This window comes from Lacerta agilis, chromosome 1 (assembly GCF_009819535.1).
Source record: "Lacerta agilis isolate rLacAgi1 chromosome 1, rLacAgi1.pri, whole genome shotgun sequence".
Lineage (NCBI taxonomy): Eukaryota > Metazoa > Chordata > Lepidosauria > Squamata > Lacertidae > Lacerta > Lacerta agilis.
Genome location: NC_046312.1, coordinates 55,174,576 through 55,180,575, shown reverse-complemented (window position 1 = coordinate 55,180,575; position 6,000 = coordinate 55,174,576).

Sequence of the window (6,000 nt, the reverse complement as noted above, 5' to 3'; positions counted from 1 at the left end):
CCAGAATTTCAGCCTTTCACTCACCTACTACCCCATCCTTTTAATTGAAGAAAAACAGTGTTTTTTTTCCTAATGGGTAGATTATGGGTAATGGATAGATTATGAAGTGGAAGCCATCATGACAACCCTCCATAGCCATGCCTCCAAGGAGAGTACAAACATGCAGGCAGCTGTCTTAATTGATTATATCCTTAAACTCAGTGGCCCTTGCTGCTTTCTATAGGTTCAAGTTGCGAAACAAAATCAGCATTAATGAAAGATCTAGAAAGCTGAAGCACAACCCCTTAGGCTTTAATTAGAAATGCAAACAATTTTGCAAAGACGTGTTATCATTTAAGTTGCTTTTTGTTTTAAACAAGAAAAAGAATTATTGGTGTTTTAGTGGTGGTTTGTATTTGTTTTTCATTATGTTTTGATTGTTGTGTTTGTGTTGTTGTATGTGTTTTGTTGTTCTTTTGCAAAAAACCAATAAAATTCTTATATAAAAAAAAATAAGTTGCTTGCGTGAAATAGGAGTCTGCTTGATTATTGTCTTCATTCTCCGAATTTGTCACAAACCAACTTGAAAGCCTCATTATCCCCTCATTCACATGTTGGGGGCAGGGAGAATCCATCAGTCATTGCTCTTGTCCTAAAAAAAAAAGAAGAAAAAAAGTCCTGGAGCTGCGCTCCCCTCACCTGTACCATGGGAGAAGCCAAGGATTTTTACCATGACACCTTCCTCATGCAAAGCTTGTAGACCAGATGTGGAGAATCTCTGGACTTCCAGCTGTTGCTGAGTTATAGCACCATCAGCCCAAGCATGAGCAACAACTAGGGATGATGGGACATGTAGTGTAGCAACAGCTGGAAGGCCAAATTTTCCCCATACCTTTTGTAGACAATCAAGAAGCTACATTTTTTGTCCTCGTCCTCTGATGTTCACCAACAAAACCAAAATGCTCAGCCCCGAGGTGGTTCTCGGCAGGAACCATCCTCTATATCTGCTCTCGCAGCAAAAGTGGTGGTCTCAGCTTTCATGGATAATTCTTAGTCATAAACTCTTATTTTTGCCAGTGATATTTCTTGGTTTCAGAAGTTATGTTGATTCAAAATGGTCACTGCCACAGCCAGTGCTTCAGTTTTTTTAAAAGCAAGGCTTCATGTGCATTTAAGTGAAGTCATTAATTACTAATGTATTTCTCCCCCCCCCCCTTTGAGTCGCTCTTTATTATACTCCTACGTCGGCACTCCTCTATTTACAGACAAACTAAGCAAAGCACACCTAGGCATGTTGTGAAATTTTATTGTTTCATTTTTTGGCTAGAACTTTTGTAGGTGTAGACAGGCATTTTTATTTTTGTAGCATGAGAGGCATATCCAAAGTCATTGTAACCTGACGGCTGATCCACATAATAGCGCTTTGACCCCAGGAAATATTACAGCACAAATTATGGCATTTGAGATAAGTAACACCCCAAAGGGATTGGAATTTTACTGAATGGCTTAAAATACACCCATTGTGGAGGCAAATTTATAGTAATCCTTTGGTATTTCTTTGTGGATAGTGACTTATCTAGGAGGAGCGTGACCCGGTTGCTGCAGCACAGTCTTAAATTACTCAGGATTTTGAGGTACTGACTAATAAAAAGCTTTCACTCATATAAATTACATTTGGGGCTTGGCAACCAAACCTCCAGGTTTTCCCTAGCTCTTCCCAGATCTTGATTATGCAAATCTTTTACAGGAAACTAGTCATAGTTATGACAGTGTTCATGCAAACTACCAGATTTCTCTCTCAGTATAAAATCTTAAAAAGTTCATTTCTCTGCCCAGCAACTAATTTTAATGAAGATAGAGGAAGAGGGTCTGTGTTTGTGTCAGACCAGACTCTGCCCCCATTTTCTCAAAGTAAGTTCTTAGCTCCCACTCTGTTGATGCCTCCCTTTTGCCTTAGCTGAATTTGACCCTCAGAGATTTACATGTTGATCCCAATTCGAACATCTAGGCTTCGGCTCCATGTTCCATATTTCCATAATTCATGATTATGCAAATCTTTTGCAGGAATCTATAGTCAATCCTTGTGAATGTGTCCGTGCACAAAGTACATGGTGCGCCACCGTTGCATAAGGTACTGAAGGTATGGATCAACAATATATTTTTCTAGAGCAATTTATTTTTATCATGCTCTTCCGGCCAAAGTAACCGAGGTTGAAATCCTATATGCCAGGGGGTGGGAACTTTTTCAGCCTGTGGGCCACATCCCTCACCGGGGAGTTTTTTTTGGGTAGTGGTGGGCATGCCCTGTGATGGGTATGGCCAGAGGCAAAGGTGGGCAGATCAACAGAGGCAACAAGTTTGGTGTAGCCCTGAGCCAAGGAGGTAAGTAACTATACAACCTTTAGAAGACATAGGAAAGGGTTTTTGTTGTTGTTGTTAAATGTTTTATTGTATTTTTATGTGTGTATGATGAAAGCTGCCCAGAGTGGTTGGGGCAACCCAGTCAGATGGGCAGGGTATAAATAATAAAATTGTTGTTGTTGTTGTTGTTGAATAGGACATCCCTACTTTCATCAGAGAAATGTTGGAGGGTATGTAGGCTCCATGCCAGCCTCACAAAGGCCAAAGATTTCTCCTCACACACTCCAGCCCATCTCTGTATCACCCATCCAGGCAAGCAAGAAGCACTGTCACAGTTCAACCATACAATCCAGACAGACAGAAGCATTTGAACTGGACACAGAGTAGGCTTGGTGAGGGGTGTGCCATAGAGAAAGTGGATGCACCCGGAAATGGGGCATGGCCCAGTGAGAGTGTCAAGGGCCAGAGGCCTGGTGGGCCATGTTCAGCCCTGTGCCTCAGGTTCCCCACCCCTGCTATATACAGTTACCTGAGATTGAGTCCCCTTTAACCTCAGTGCATTGCATTCAATGTTGCATGCACAGAAGGCAAATTTGGGTAAAGGATCTTTCCCTCCCACCCTCCGTTCATCTTTCAAATGTATTTCAAAAAGGTTGGGGGAGTGTCTTCCAAATGGTGTAGGTAGTGTCATCTGGGAGGTCAAGGTTCCTCCAATCAGTTTCAGGCGAATTTTCTACTACAGTACTGGTCAAATGATTTGCAGTCCCCCATTACCATATAGAATTTTTTTTTGGGGGGGGGGGATATAGGGATGAAAAGGCCAAGGGACAGATTAGTTGCGCAAGCTGCCTTCTACTTGTGCAGTGTTGGATGCAGCCCAAAGGTACTAACAGGTAACTTGTGTAATGGAATGCAAGGGTTTGCTAACACCTGCAACTGCAACGTAATGGTGCCTTCTTTCTTCTCCTTCCCTACTATCATAGTATCACCCTCAGAGGATCCTGCGCTGGAAAACTACTCATGTAAATCTGAGGATCTCAAGGACAATACTGGCACAGTTGTGTGCATGCCATTCTTACTGTAGCTGATCTGCTGCCTATAAGAAAGTTAATTGAAAATGTTGATACTATAGACTAGTGCTTAAATACTCCCTGGTTTATTTTTTTGGTGTGATGACTTAATAAATTCAATGAACATAGTGTGTATTCTTGTTTCTGGTGGCCACTTATACAGGAGAAAACAAGTAAATGTTTTTCAAACTGCAAAACTGGTGTGTGTGTGTGTGTGTGTGTGTGTGTGTGTGTGAGAGAGAGAGAGAGAGAGAGGGAGAGATAATTCATTAATTTGAAAGGTGTCATTCTGAAGAAGATAGGAAAGGAAGAGTTTGTTACTTAAGAACTTGTATAAGACACTAACAGTGCAGTTCTGTGCAAGTCTACTCTCTTTATGTACAATGAGATTTACTCCCAGATGTGTACAGAAGGGCGACTAACCTGTGACCTATGGGCATTGGGGCCATATCTTCCTCCTCCTAAGGTTTATAGCAGCTCTCCCGTAAATCCCCCCCAAAATATGTGCAGCATTTTAAATTAGTCACTGTGCTGACATGATGCCAAATGATATTTGTGTCTCCCCCAAAAGTGTAAAATGGCTACTAAGAAAAAATGATTCTGAGTTTAAGAATGGATAATGAATACTAAAAATGATTTAAAATATTAAAATGATTTAAAATATATGAAATACATAAAGCTGATGAGAAGGCCTTTTGGAAAGTGATCTTGAGAATTGCCCTTGTCACCATGCCTGCCTTTACACTTTGTGCCAGTCCCACTTTGACATACAGCTCCTGGAGTCCTGAGCATGGATCAATGCCCAAAAAAGTTTTGCCAATCCCGATGTAAAGGATTGCAACTTAATTCTGCTGTTCTTCAAATACTTGAGACTGTGTGGGGATGCTTTCCCCAATACCACTGGGTGCATGGAGAATTAACTCTGTAAAACTTACTAAACTTGTGTTATTGGTATTCACATTGTGTTGTTTCCCATGAACATTGCAGGGTGGGGATATTTGCCCAGAATCTTGACTATAGTTTGGAGAGTGTGGATCAATGATATCTTTGTGCTGGCTTGTGAGAACACTTGAGACAGTGAGCTACTGAGGACTGCATCTTTGGGCAAAAGAGTAGCATCTTATTTCTTCTACGTGACTTCCTACACTTCCCCCCCTTCAAAGTAAGGGTTGCGTAACTAAGGCCTTTATGCAGACATTCCTTTTCAAATTGGATGTTAACCTGAGACAGCGCGTAAGCTATTATTGGAGGCCTGTCTGAAGATGCAGGTTTTATTTGTTTGTTTAAAGACAGATTAACTGCCTTTCAGGTCACACTGCCCTCAGAAGGCAGCATACAAAATTATGTAGCAAAATTAACACTATATAAAAGCATCAAATTAAAATCATATTAAATCTTGAAAATGAACTGTAGCTCATTTAGGGCGTATTCATGTAATTTGAATGTGTCAAATTTTATTTGTCTAAAAATCATTGTTCCCAAGCTGAATTGTTGATCTCACAATTACACCGAAATTATACTAGTCTTGCATCTTGTTAACATCTGTGAAAATAACATTAAAATGCATTATATTAGGGGGAAATGCTTTGCAAAAAAAAAATGTGCATATGAGTCACGATTGCAAACAAACAGGATGTTAGAAGAAATTTGTGCTAATATGGTGGGTTTTCATGAGATGCTTTAAAAAATAAAGTGCAAACTGATGTGGAAACTGAATTTAGGATTGGGGAAAAGAGGAACTGAAGTTAAAAGATTCACCCATCCCTAGCTGGCTCCTTTTGGTATTGTTCTGGCAGTTCTCAGCCAAAGGGAAACACACTCAGAGGCTTCTGCTACCAGCTGGAGGACCACGCACTACTAAGAGGTTGCACTCCCTACCTCCCAGGAAGGAAACCACAGTTAGAAGAAAAACAGCATGGCCCCATCAGAAAAGGAATAGCTGCGGGAATCTTGGGATTGCAAGAAGCTGCTTTAAAGTGAGTCAGGCCGTTGATCAGTCTAGCTGAGTATTGCCTATATTCCCAGAGTTTTAGACAAGGGGACATTCCCATTCTTACCTGGAGATGATGGGGATTGAATTTAGGGACCTTCTGCGTGCAAAGCAGATGCTCCCCCACTGAGCTACAGTTGTCCCCTTCCTGCCAGAAAGAACATTGGAATCTATATACTAGCTGGAACTGCAAAGCTGAAGCAAAGCACTCTCTGGCTTCTGCTCCTGGCCAGAGGGCAAGGCTACGTATGTGTACTTAAAGGCAGTTAGTCCCATCTGTCCAGATCAGATTATGTCATTGAGATTATGTCACTTCAAGAATTAGTATGTGTCTTTGATTCCTTTCCTTTCCTTTCCTTTCCTTTCCCCATTCCTTTTCCTTATATTGTGTTTATTAGACTGAGTATTCCAGCATATTAGAATTTAGAAATTTTTCTAAATTTCTGTAGAGAGCTTAGAAAAAGAACAGGTGCTTAGTAATTAATAATGGTAATTTCTGCATATTTACATAAGGCGTAACTGCTGCTGTGAGATGGAGATCCAATCATATGGAAGTAGTTTCTCACGGGGAGCCAGGCCACAGTGGTAATGTATGAATTG